The sequence below is a fragment of the Triticum aestivum genome, chromosome 3A (genome assembly GCF_018294505.1).
Source record: "Triticum aestivum cultivar Chinese Spring chromosome 3A, IWGSC CS RefSeq v2.1, whole genome shotgun sequence".
NCBI classification, from domain to species: domain Eukaryota; kingdom Viridiplantae; phylum Streptophyta; class Magnoliopsida; order Poales; family Poaceae; genus Triticum; species Triticum aestivum.
Window position 1 is genome coordinate 295,468,239 of NC_057800.1, and position 13,560 is coordinate 295,481,798.

Genomic DNA, 13,560 nt, shown 5'->3' on the forward strand with positions numbered 1-13,560 from the left:
GACCAGCAGGACGGCAAAACGGAGGTCATCACGGAGCCCACGACGGTGTCACCGCCAGAGCCTTTGGCAGGCGAAGATCACCTTTTGTCAGGATAACTTGTACTCGTTGTCCCCCTTCAAACTGGCCTTGTGGAATCCCTTCCTTCCTAATATTTGGGAAGAGGACCCGGGCCTCTATAAATAGGGCTACCCACCACCATAGTCAAGGGGAGGCTCATCTGGAGATGGATAATTCAGATCATCCCCAACCACACAAGCTCATGAGCTCAAGAACACCTCTCCTCAGGAGGTTGTTCTTCCCTTGTACTTGCTCATCCCCAGCCTACAATGCAATCCACCACACCACACTAGAGTAGGGTATTACACCGCAATGGTGCCCTAAACTAGTATAAACTCTTGTGTCCTTTGTTCCTTGGGATCAGGTGATCTAGGCTTTGAGATCGTTGCGACGGCGTGAGCTAAGGGGGGAGAGATCTTCATGCGCACCCCAGTGTTCGAACCTCAAGGGTTTTCTGGAACCTGTAATCCGACATTTGGTGCGCCTGGTAGGGGTGGGCCGACGCTTTCCCTTTGTCGATCCATGTTCCGCAGCTCCATCGTAGCCATGTCAGACGCTTCCCGAGCCCATGCTGAGCGCCGCGCCGCCTCGCACCCCACGTCGCCCGAACGGCGCCCGTTCGCGGACCTTCCTGCCGTTCTCCGTCACCTACTGCAAATGCCACCACCGGCCCGGCAGCGAATGAGCAGCAGACATCATCACTGCACCCCTCTGTGCGGCGGGACGGCCGCACCGCCACCCCGTCGCTGACTCCGGCCGGCTCATCGTCCCACGCTCGTCGCGCACCCACGGATGTGCAGGCCGCGTTGCTCATGGCACGCGAGCTCCTGTATTACCGCCCAATCGATGACCTCTATGAAGAATGGCTGGACCGCATCGCCGAGGTCGTCAGCGCCACTGTGGGCTCCCCTGCACCATCCCTCTCGCGACCTCACCCACCACCAGCAGCAGGGACGTAGCTCACAGAGCGCCTCCACCGCCCCTGCATCAAGAGGGCGCTCTCGCACTGAGACGCACGGCTCACGGAGCACCCCCACCTCCTCCACACCAAGACAGTGTCCTTGCCCCAAGAAGCTACCAGGAGGTCCCTTGACCGCAAGAAAACGCTCCCACACTCCCTGCACCACCACGTCAAGACCGCGCGCCGCCTGCCGTGGTGGTACGTGGGTGCCAAGACTAGATTCCACAGCCACGACGGGCTCCAGTGACCACAGCAGGCTGCCGAGCCTTCACTACCGAGCTTTGCACCGTCATTTGGCCAGGCAAGTTCAAGCCAGATCTACCTCCGCGCTACGACGGCACCCCCGACCCTACGAAGTTCCTGCAGCTCTACGAGCTGAGCATCGAGGCAGCCAACAATGATGAGAAAGTCATGGCGAACTGGTTTCCCATGCCTCTCAAGGATGGCGCTCGCTCGTGGCTCTTGAACTTGCCCGCGGGATCGATCTCCTCCTGGGGCGAGATGTGCGAGCGTTTCATCGCCAACTTCCAGGGTACTCACGACCGCCTGCCAGCCGCAGGCGACTTGCGGCACATCAAGCATCAACCGAGGGAAACCCTGCAAAAGTACATCTAGCGCTTCAACAGCGTCTGCCTCAAGATCCCCAAGGTGACGGAAAAGGCCATCATCTCCACGTTCTCCGATGGCGTCCGCGACGTCAAGATGAAGGAGGAGCTCGCCATCCACGAAGAGCTATGCTCGGCTATGGAGATGTTCAACATGGCGACCAAGTGCGCAAGAGCTGAGGAGGGGCGCCTCTACCTCCTCGAGCTACCTGTTGCTGACCCCGAAGAGAAGAAAGCCAAGGCCAAGGACGTGAAGCGCACGGGAGTAGCCATCCTCGCGGCGGAGCCGGACTAGAAGCGCGGCCAGGACCATCCCAAGTCGTCTAAGAGCAGCCGTCCGTTCTGCGCCTTCCACAACATACACAGCCACACCACTAACGACTGCTAAGAGCTCAGAGCCATTCGAGATGGACGCTTCGGTCGGCGCCATGAGCGCAACGATCGGGGCTATGACGGAGGAGTAGGACCAAGTGGGGGACGTTGGGACAACCGCGGCCCCTGTCAGGAGTGGCGTGACTGGCCTCGCAAGGACCACTGGCAGGACCAGCCTCCTGAGGGTGCCTGGAGGGACCAGCCTCGCGAGAACCGTCCTTAGGGCAATGCCGGCCACCCTCCGCTGCCGCCACCACTGAGGAGGAATGAAGACCACCATCAGGATGAGGGGGCTGGGGGCTTCCAGGCGACGCGCTCTATTGCCTGCATCCTGGGCGGTGCTCAGGCCCCAGCTTCTTAGCGCATCTTCAAGCAGTTGGCTCGCGAGGTGAGCGCGTCCCTTCCCAGGCTCGAGGCCACGCGCCCGCTCAGGTGGTCCAAGTACGCCATCACCTTCAGCTGGCGGACCAGCTCAAATGCGCGGCGACCGCCGGCATCCTTCCAATGCTTCATTCACCCGTCATCAGCAACGTCCAAGTCACCAAGACCCTCATCGATGGCGACACATGGCTCAATGTCCTGTCCATCGAGACATTCGATAGCCTCCAAATGCCATACGATCAGTTACAGCCTACCAAGCCTTTCCCAGGAGTGACTGACGGCTCCACCACCCTGATAGGGCAGGTCTGCCTCCCTGTCACCTTCGGCCAGTGTAACAACTACCGCACCGAGCTCATCCACTTCGACGTTGCCCACATCCATCTGCCGTACAATGCCATCATTGGGTACCCAGCATTGGCCAAGTTTATGGCAGTGACCCACCACGGCTACAACGTCCTCAAGATGCCAAGGAGTGGAGGCATCATCACGGTCCCTTGTGAAGAATGAGATGCGGTGTCCTCCCTTGGGCGCGCCTTCCAAGCTGCTACAATCGAAGACCCCGACAACGTAGGCATCGCGTACCCTCCTGAGGCCATCCCCAAGAAGAAGAAGCTACTCCTCCCGGGGCCTCAGGAGAGCAGCGTCTCCAGTGGCACCACCTCAGGACATGCGCCCACAGCTGGGGCGCCTCCCTCCCTTGCAAAGGAAGGCACGTCTAGCGTTCTCCTCGGGCAAGGCTCGGGGGATCTCTTTTGGAGGGCCTCAAAGCTGGCCAACATCATGAGGGAGGCGCTCAGGAACCATGTGGAGGCATGCTTCACCGCTGGTTTCCCTCAGGAGGGCACTGGGCAAGGAGAGCCCGCAGCTCAAGAGTTCATCGTCAAGGCGACCCAGGAGCTTCAAGAGGCAAGGGCCATACGTGGCGACCGCCACCCACCACCTGGCGTAGCCCCCCATCCCGACAAGGACGGCGGGCTGCGTGTCTGCATCGACATTCTAGGGCTCAACAGAGCTGCATCTCAGGAGCGCTTCTGGCCTTCGCACGTTGGTCGGTGTGAGGGTCCACCTCACAGCTAGGTTCGCATGCCATTTTGCTTGCCAAATGCGGCTGAGGGAGTCCTGGATTAGGGGGTGTCCGGATGGCCGGACTATACCTTTAGCCGGACTCCTGGACTATGAAGATACAAGATTGAAGACTTCGTCCCGTGTCCGGAAGGGACTTTCCTTGGCGTGGAAGGCAAGCTTGGCGATACGGATATGCAGATCTCCTACCATTGTAACCGACTTTGTGTAACCCTAACCCTCTCCGGTGTCTATATAAACCGGAGGGTTTTAGTCCGTAGGACAACATACACAACAACAATCATACCATAGGCTAGCTTCTAGGGTTTATCCTCTCCGATCTCGTGGTAGATCTACTCTTGTACTACCCATATCATCAATATTAATCAAGCAGGACGTAGGGTTTTACCTCCATCGGGAGGGCCCGAACCTTGGTAAAACTTTGTGTCCCTTGCCTCCTGTTACCATCCGGCCTAGACGCACAGTTCGGGACCCCATACCCGATATCCGCCGGTTTTGACACCGACATTGGTGCTTTCATTGAGAGTTCCTCTTTGTTTTTGCCGTCAGGCTTGATGGCTCCTACGATCATCAATGGTGATGCAGTCCAGGGTGAGACCTTCCTCCCCGGACAGATCTTCGTCTTCGGCGGCTTCGCACTGCTGGCCAATTCACTTGGCCATCTGGTGCAGATCGAAAGCTATGCCCCTGGCCGGTAGGTCAGATTTGGAAGTTTAAACTACATGGCTGACATCCGCGGTGACTTGATCTTCGACGGATTCGAGCCACTGCCGAGCGCGCCGCACTGTCACGATGAGCATGATCTAGCTCTGCCGTGGAACAGTGCCCTGGAGGCCGCACCCGCATCGACTTCGACCCTTAATTTGGAGCCGACTGCGCCGATCGAGGATGGGTGGTTGGACGCCGCCTCGGGGGCTGCGATCCCAACGGCGATCGAGCCGAACACCAGCCCCGCACTATGCGAGACTCGTGACTCCAAGGAGCCGGACTCTTCTCCGGACTCCGAACCCTCCGCGCCCCTGCTGATCGAATCCGATTGGGCGCCGATCATGGAGTTTACTGTCGCGGACATCTTTCAGCACTCGCCTTTCGGCGATATTCTGAAGACACTGAAGTCTCTATCTTTATCAGGAGAGCCCTGGCCGGACTACGGGCAGCAAGGATGGGATTCGGATGATGAAGAAATTCAAAGCCCACCCACCACCCACTTTGTAGCCACTATCGACGACTTAACTGACATGCTCGACTTCGACTCTGAATACATCGACGGTATGGACGCCGATTAAGGAGACGATGAAGAACCAGCGCCTATCAGGCCCTGGAAAGCCACCTCGTCATATGACATATACATGGTGGACACCCCAAAAGAAGGAGATGGCGATGGAACAGCGGAGGATGACCCCTCCAAGAAACAGCCTAAGCGCCGGCGTCAGCGGCGCCGCTCAAAATCCCGCCAAAACAAATACGGTGATTCCAGCACGGGAGATAATAATACTCCAGAAAGTGCCGAAGAAAACCCCCTCCAGCAAGATTTAGCACAGGAGGATGGAGAAACCAGCCCTCATGAGATAGCCGTAGATAGAGAGGTCAAGGACGATAATTATATGCCTCCCTGCGAAGACGAGGCAAGCCTCGATGATGACGAATTCGTCGTGCCAGAGGATCCCGTCGAGCAAGAGCATTTTCAACACAGGCTTATGGCCATGGCAAGAAGCCTCAAGAAAAAACAGCAACAACTTAGAGCTGACCAATATTTGCTAGTCGACAGATGGACTGAAGTCCTTGTGGCCGAAGAGCATAAACTCGAACGCCCCTCCAAGAGCTACCCAAAGCGCGGGATGCTACCCCGATTAGAGGTGGAAGCACTTGATGCGGCCGACCGGCCACCTCGTGTGCGCGACAGAGAGGCATCTCGGCCCTCCACTCAAGCCGCACTCTGTACCAAGGCACGGGAATATGCGTCGGACTTACGAGATATGTTGGAGGACAAGGCAAGGCAAACAAGATCGATCTACGGATCGCGTGGGTGCCCCACGGCTCGAGACGGTAACCATCACACTGGCCACAAATTCGGCAGGGCCGAACACAGTAGACAAAGCTCATTGGAGCTACATCGTGATATAGCCCAGTATAGAGGCGCCGCACACCCACTATGCTTCACAGACGAAATAATGGATCATCAAATCCCCGAGGGTTTCAAACCCGTAAATATCGATTCATATGATGGCACAACAGATCCTGCGGTGTGGATCGAGGATTATCTCCTTCATATCCACATGGCCCGCCGCAATGATTTCCACACCATCAAATACCTCCCACTCAAGCTTAAAGGACCAGCTCGGCATTGGCTTAACAGCTTGCCAACAGGATCAATCAGTTGTTGGGAGGACCTGGAAGCCGCATTCCTCGACAATTTCCAGGGCACTTATGTCCGACCCCCAGACGCCGATGACCTAAGTCACGTAATTCAGCAGCCAGAGGAATCGGCCAGGCAATTCTGGACACGGTTCCTAACAAAGAAAAATCAAATAGTCGACTGTCCAGACGCTGAGGCCCTAGCAGCCTTCAAGGACAATATCCGTGACGAGTGGCTTGCCCGGCACCTTGGACAGGAAAAGCCAAAGTCTATGGCAGCACTCACGACACTCATGACCCGCTTTCGCGCAGGAGAAGACAGATGGCTTGCTCGTAGCAACAATATGACCAAGAACCCTGGTAATTCGGATACCAGGGACAGTAGTGGCAGGTCGCGTCGCAACAAGCAGAAGCGCCGCATTAACAACGACAATGCTGAGGATACGGCAGTTAATACTGGATTCAGAGGCTCTAAATCCGGTCAGCGGAAAAAGCCATTCAAAAGGGATCCTAGGGGCCCGTCCAGTTTGGACCAAATACTCGATCGCTTGTGCCAGGTACATGGCACCCCCGAAAAGCCGGCCAATCACACCAACAGGGATTGTTGGGTGTTCAAGCAGGCAGGCAAGTTAAACACCGAAAATGAAGGCAAGGGGCTGCATAGCGATGACGACGAGGAGCCTTGGCCGCCGAACAACAGTGGACAGAAGGGTTTTCCCCCACAAGTGCGGACGGTGAACATGATATACGCAACCCACGTCCCCAAAAGGGAGCGGAAGCGCGCGTTAAGGGACATATACGCGGTAGAGCCAGTCGCCCCAAAGTTCAAGTCATGGTCCTCCTGCCCGATCACCTTTGATCGAAGGGACCATCCCACTAGCATCCGTCATGGAGGATTCACCGCATTGGTTCTAGACCCAATTATTGACGGATTTCATCTCACTAGAGTCCTTATGGACGGCGGCAGCAGCCTGAACCTGCTTTACCAGGATACACTGCGGAAAATGGGCATAGATCCCTCGAGGATTAAGCCCACCAAAATGACCTTTAAATGCGTAATACCAGGTGTAGAGGCCAACTGTACAGGCTCAGTCACACTTGAAGTGGTCTTCGGATCTCCGGATAATTTCCGAAGCGAGGAGTTAATCTTCGACATAGTCCCATTCCGCAGTGGCTATCACGCACTGCTCGGGCGAACCGCATTCGCCACGTTATGCGGTACCGCACTACGCATACCTTAAGCTCAAAATGCCAGGCCCTCGAGGAGTAATTATGGTCAATGGAAACACGGAACGCTCCCTCCGAACAGAGGAGCACACGGCGGCCCTTGCAGCAGAAGTACAAAGCAACCTCTCCAGGAAGTTCTCCAGTCCGTCCATTAAACGACCGGACACCGTCAAGCACGCCCGGAGTAACCTACAACAAGACCGCCTGGCACGACCCGAGCAGGCATAGCAATGCGGCCTCAACCCCAGCCCTCACAAAAAGTGCGATATCAGTACTTCGCGTACATAACTACGCTCTAGAAATACCATGGGTACAGGGGGAGGGGGACCATCACGACACGCCCGAAACACGGCTTAAACCGCACCAGGGGCTGCCGAGTTTTTAATTTTCTCTTACTTTCAGGACTCCACTCTTCGGAAGGCCCGTTCAGCAGTTCAATTGCCGAACAAACGATGCAAGAACCAGGGAAGCAAACAAGCCATGCCACATTACGGAACTCCCAGGTGGTCTCTATCACGAGCAGTATACCTGTTTCGCATACTATTTCGCAGCTTGCCCCTAGAACGGACACGTTAAATAGTCCAACCTTTTTCTTATCGCATTATTTGTATTGTTCTGCTTTGATCGCAGCCCTCTTTAATAAACAATGCATAGCTTTTGTCTATTTTTGCATTACTCTTTTTTAATATATGTTCCTTAATGACATGTTGCATCTGTACACTTTGGTACGACCAAAATATGCCAGGGGCTTTAGTACCCCTCAATATGGTGTGAGAAGTCTGAACACTTTAACAAGTGCGGCACCCCGAAATTATAGCATTATATGCATCGGCTCCGAATCATGTCTTGGGTCAATAGTTGGGTTTGTCCGGCTCCTATGTTTTGGTGCCTTACGTTCCGCTATATCGGCTAAGGTAGCACTAGGAGAACCACTGCGATTGTGCCCCAGTTGAGCTGGATCGAGCACCTCAGTGGAGAAAGCTAAAACTGACTGTCATGATGAAGCGAGAGCTGGTCGTTGTTCGAGAGGTTTTTTTCGAGTCCCTAAAGACTTATGCCGCTTAGGGCGAGGAGCCGGCTCTGTCCGGCCAAGGCGTGGATAGCGCCCCGAACTCGGTCTTCCGAATACCAGGGGCTTCGCCGAAATTTAAAATTATAGAATTCTATGGCTAAGTGAGAGTGTTCACGCATTATAGTCCGATTGCCTTGTTCGTTGGGCTGAGCGCCTCCCTCGAAGGACCCAAACATGGGAAAAAGAGCGCTCAGGTTTATCCCCGAACACCCCAGCACCAGCGGCACGGGGGCAGAAGCCGACGACTTGCCATCTCTCAGAATTGATCAACAGCCGCACAGAAGGTAATATTTTAAATTCCAACAGCATTTCTTAGCACATATGAACACGTTTTCAGCGCACAGGACAAAAGGAGCAAGTTTCACTCAAAAATTACATCCCTAGAACATTCATCCGCCACAAGGCAGGCACCCTTCAGAACATCCTTATAATAATTCTCGGGCTTGCGATGCTCTTTCCCCGGCGGTGGCCCATCCTTCACAAGCTTCTCAGCATCTAGCTTGCCCCAGTGCACCTTAGCACGGGCAAGGGCCCTACGGGCACCTTCAATGCAGACGGAGCACTTGACGACTTTGAGCCTTGGACAGGCCTCCACCAGCCGCCGCACCAGCCCAAAATAGCTCCTAGGCAGAGCCCCTCCATGCCACAGCCGAACTATGAGGCCCTTCATGGCTTCTTCGGCCGCCTTCTGGAGCTCGACCAGTTGCTTCAGCTGGTAGCTCAGGGGCACGGGGTGTCCGGCCTCAGCATACTGAGATCAGAATACCTTCTCTGTCGAGCTGTCCTCCCCGGCTCGATAGAATGCGGCAGCATCGGACACACTCCGGGGAAGATCTGCGAACGCTCCTGGAGAGCTCCGGATTCGGGTAAGTAACAAGTAACTCACATTTATGTGTTTGCTTTGCATAAAGAATGCCTTACCCACCGCTATCTTCTTCACCTCATCCAACTCCTACAGGGTCTTCTGGATTCGGCCTTGGCAGACTTGGCATTTTCAATAGCCACCGCGAGCTCGGACGCTCGTGTCTTTGAGTCAAGCTCCAAACTCTCATGTTTTTCCATGAGAGCCTGGAGCTCTTGCCGTACCTTGCCAACCTCGGCCTCATATTTCTCCCGCTCGGTGCGCTCCATGGCTGCTCTCTTCTCGGCCTCAACCAGCGCTTGCTTAAGGGTCGCCACCTCAGACGTGGCCCCTACAATAGCCACGATAATCCTGTCATTTTTTGCAATTGCACCTTTTTATATATATATTTAAACAAGGTATTTCTTACCTTCATTGTCATCGAGCTGCTTCTTGGCACGCCCGAGCTCTTGCTCGGACCGCTTGAGGTTCTGCTTTAGCGTGTCCACTTCCGTAGTCAGTGCGGCGGACACAAGCAGAGAAGCCTGCATACGCATATTGACTCCTTTTGGTTAGACTCCTGCGAAATTTTATTTGATCCTCTATTCGGCTTTTCTTCCCGAACGCCAAACAGAGCATCAGGGGCTACTGTCTATGCGGTAATATTATTTACACATTCTTTACTTACCTCAAAGCCTGTTAAAAGGCTAGTACAAGCTTTAGTCAGTCCGCTCTTGGCGGACTGAACCTTCTGGACCACCACACTCATAATGGTGCGGCGCTCCTCGTCGATGGAGGCGCCTTGGAGCGCCTCCAACAGGTTGTCCGGTGCCTCCGGTTGGACGGGGGTCACCGGCACGGTGGGCTTGCTCCTCTTGGAAGGAGGTCCCCCGCCGGACTCTGGAACCTTTGAAGGTTCCGGAGTGGTGTCCGGCCTAGAGCCGGACTTGGAGTCCTGGGGGTTTCATCCCCTTTACTCCTGGAGTCCGGGAGGTCGCCTTGCGGTGCCTCCAAGACCACCCCCTCCCAGATTGGAACCTGTTGGGACAACACTTCGATGTCGTCCGTAGGGCAGGGGAGGCAGCCGTCGGAAGCTAGTTCACATCCGACGAGTCCAGTGAGCCGCTCGACGACGCGTCGAGCCGGTCTTTGGGTGGGCTGCATAAACATATTCGACATAAGGGAAAGCTATGCAATAAACGAATACTATGAATTACTCTGGTATCCGGATACTTACGATTTTGCCAGGGGCTTAGCCCTGGGCGGCCACTCCTCTCCGCCGTCGTCAGGGTCGGTGGAGTAGTCCGGAGGAAGGGTTTTCCCCTTCTTGGACCCTCTGGCCTCCCCAGAGAGGGCGGCCTTCCTTTTCTTCTCTCCTCCCGCTGGAGGGGGAGAGGTCTCTTCTTCTTCCTCCTCGTCTTAACGGGAGGAATGCGCCTCGGAACCATCGGATGATGGATCCAACACCTCCTGGCGCTGGGCACTCTTTCGAGTCCTTCTGGCCTTTTTCGCGGCCTTCTTCTCGGGCACCACATAGGGTGCCGGAACCAGCAGCTTCGCCAAGCGAGCGTCTGCTGGGCCTTCGGGCAAAGGAGCCGGACAGTTGATCTGTCCGGACGTCACCTGCCAATCCTGTCAAAGGTAAGGGAGCTTAGATCCCGCATGGAGTCAAACTATGAAAAACTGATACCCTGTAAAAGGAAAAAACAGCTTACCGCATGAGCGTGACGCTGCGTACTGAATCCGCGATCCTCGGTAGCGGATGCGGGGGCCTCGGCGCCCTTGAAAAGCACCTTCCAGGCATCTTCGTACGTCATGTCGAAGAGCCTGCTCAGAGTTTGGTGCCGCGCCGGGTCGAACTCCCACAGGTTGAAAGCCCGTTGTTGACACGGGATGATCAGGCGGATGAGCATAACCTGGAATACATTTACAAGTTAGAGCTTCTTGTCCACCAGGGTTTGGACGCATGTTTGGAGTCCGGTCATCTCTCCTTTTTTACCCCACGACAGGCCCGTCTCCTTCCAGGAGGTGAGCCGCGTAGGGGGTCCGGATCGAAACTCAGTTGGTGCGACCCATTCGGGGTCGCGCAACTCGGTGATGTAAAACCACCCCGATTGCCACCCCTTCAGGGTCTCCACAAAGGAGCCCTCGAGCCATAAGACGTTGGCCATCTTTCCCACCATGGCACCTCCGCATTCCGCCTGGTTGCCACGCACCACCTTCGGCTTGACATTGAAAGTCTTGAGCCATAGGCCGAAATGGGGGCGGATGCGGAGGAAAGCCTCGCACACGATGATAAACGCCGAGATGTTGAGGACAAAGTTCGGGGCCAGATCGTGGAAATCCAGGCCATAGTAGAACATGAGCCCCCGAACAAATGGGTGAAGAGGGAAGCCCAGTCCGCGGAGGAAATGGGGGAGGAACACCACCCTCTCATGGGGCCTAGGGGTGGGGATGAGCTGCCCCTTTTCGGGAAGCCGGTACGCAATGTCGTTAGACAAGTATCCGGCCTTCCTCAGTTTTTTGATGTGTCCCTCCGTGACAGAGGAGACCATCCACTTGCCTCCCGCTCCAGACATGGATGGAGAAGGTTGAGGTGGGGAGTGCGGACTTGGGCGCTGGAGCTCGAGTTTGCGAGAATGGATAAGCAAGGGAGGAAGAAGGCGTAGGTGAAAAGGTGGATCCGTATCCCCTTATATGGGTGGACGCAACTACGGGTCCCCACCAGCCTGGTAAAACTCGCTTATCTCCAAGCGCCGTAATCAATGGCGCGGTTGGGTTACCCACGCCCGTATTGATGAGAATCCCAGAATAAGGGGACACGATCTCTACTTTAACCAGACGTGACAAGGAAACCGCCTCGCATGACGCGCTGAGGTGGGATAATGAAATGACTCGGATAAAGGCATGGTCGTGGTGTGTCACACTATAGAATACGTCAGCATATTAGATTTGTGTAAATGTTAATCTCTCTATGGTAATATGTGGAAACTTATTTTGCAGACATGGACACTATCTTTGTGTTCAAAATCTTCTATGAAGTACTTGGAGGAGGAACTCGCCTTGAAAGGCCGAAGACAATCTGCGCGCCGGACTTGTTGTCATTGAAGCCTGGTTTAGGGGCTACTGAGGGAGTCCTGGATTAGGGGGTGTCCGGATGGCCGGACTATACCTTCAGCCGGACTCCTGGACTATGAAGATACAAGATTGAAGACTTCGTCCCGTGTCTGGAAGGGACTTTCCTTGGCGTGGAAGGCAAGCTTGGCGATACGGATATGCAGATCTCCTACCATTGTAACCGACTTTGTGTAACCCTAACACTCTCCGGTGTCTATATAAACCGGAGGGTTTTAGTCTGTAGGACAACATACACAACAACAATCATACCATAGGCTAGCTTCTAGGGTTTAGCCTCTCCGATCTCGTAGTAGATCTACTCTTGTACTACCCATATCATCAATATTAATCAAGCAGGACGTAGGGTTTTACCTCCATCGAGAGGGCCCGAACCTGGGTAAAACTTCGTGTCCCTTGCCTCCTATTACCATCCGGCCTAGATGCACAGTTCGGGACCCCCTACCCAAGATCCGCCGGTTTTGACACCGACAGCGGCCGTCACGGACCAGCGCCACTTGTGAAGCATCCCGGCAGCTCAGGAGGCCAGGCATCATGCTGTCCTGGCGGAGATGGCGATAGTCCTCAAGGAACCACCCGAGCCCCCGGACCCTCCCGAGGCCCAGGGCCCTGGCGGCTTGTGAGGGACAACTCTTCGACACACATCATTGGCTACTCCAACACCACTCCAGCGGCATCATCAGGTGACTCTTTCTAGTTCTTCCAGTTCGGGGCGCCCCTCCGGCTGCATTATCCCCAAGACGTACGAGTCTGCCCCTGCGACGTGTATCCTTTTAACATTTCTAGCTTACCCTGCTGGGGGCGCCCCTCGGGCTCCATCATCCCTAGGCCGCTCAGGTCTGTCCCAACGATAGGTATCGTTCTTGCATCTATCCAGGCTAACCTGCCACTTTGCTTGAGTCATTTCATGATTATCACTTGCTTGCCTATTATCCATCACGGCCACCTGCGCTGCCCATCGGCCCCCCTGCTCATCCCACAATGGAAGCTACCCATACTGGCACGACGCTTGTGCTCGGGTCTGTCCCTGCATCGCTGACAAACCTGAGCGTTTGTGCTCTGGCTCGCGGATAGCCCCGCGCACATCACCTCACCAGGCCCTCAGTGCCTTCACCTTCTTGCAGAACGACCTGTGGCAGAGCGGCAAGCACGATTGCAGCCTGTATTCCTCCTTCGTGCTAACCTGCAGGACCCCCTAGAGGCTGATGGCGGACAGGACTGTGGGCTCCTCCCTTTTTTCACACGGTTCTCTTGCGCGTTAAAGGGGGCTCCTGAGCATCGCGACTCGAGAACTCTTACTAGCTCTCCAGCCCTCACCCCCCGGCCTAGACCACTACATCACAACCTGGCATACCGCTGGCGGCTGAGCTCGCTCGAGGGCCGGGACCCGAGGACGCATATCACATTGGAGGACGTGAGAGGAGGGGGAGGCTCGCGCGAGCTCGACCCAGTTGTCAGCCAAGCGCTGTG